The sequence below is a fragment of the Fukomys damarensis genome, unplaced genomic scaffold (genome assembly GCF_012274545.1).
Source record: "Fukomys damarensis isolate Sample0158 unplaced genomic scaffold, DMR_v1.0_HiC HiC_scaffold_16, whole genome shotgun sequence".
Classification (NCBI taxonomy): Eukaryota; Metazoa; Chordata; class Mammalia; order Rodentia; family Bathyergidae; genus Fukomys; species Fukomys damarensis.
The window spans coordinates 98967081-98967536 of record NW_022900928.1 but is presented as its reverse complement, the minus strand read 5'-3'; positions in this window follow the sequence as shown (position 1 = coordinate 98967536).

The window sequence follows — 456 nt, the reverse complement described above, 5'->3', positions numbered from 1 at the left end:
GCACCGCGCCGGGCATTGTGGGAAACTCCGCGCTCCGCCCCCTCCCGACCAATCACAGGCCGCCCCCCCAGCTCCCGCCGCGGCCCCTCCCCTGGCTTCTCCCCAAACCTGGAGCAAAGGCCATGCTGAACCTGCGCTCTTCTCCCGGCGGCTTGCTGCTGGGGCGGAGAGCGAGAGGAGGGGGCGCGGTGGGCGTCTGGGAGGAAGCGCCCGGACTTAGAGCGCGCAAGGGCGGGCCCGGGAGGTGTTCGCGCCCATGCCGTCCCCAGTCCGAAACCACGAGCAGCATTGTCTCCCTCGCTGTTTTTGGGGTGCAGGGCTGGGGCCAGGCAGACTCCGCCAGATGTGTGAAACCTTTGGGAGTTGTAACCAGAGTGCGATCGGTGGCAACCTTAGAGAGAATTTGTTCGCGGGGGAGAGGGCGCCAAGTTTAGGCGTCTGCTGCTTCTCAGCAGA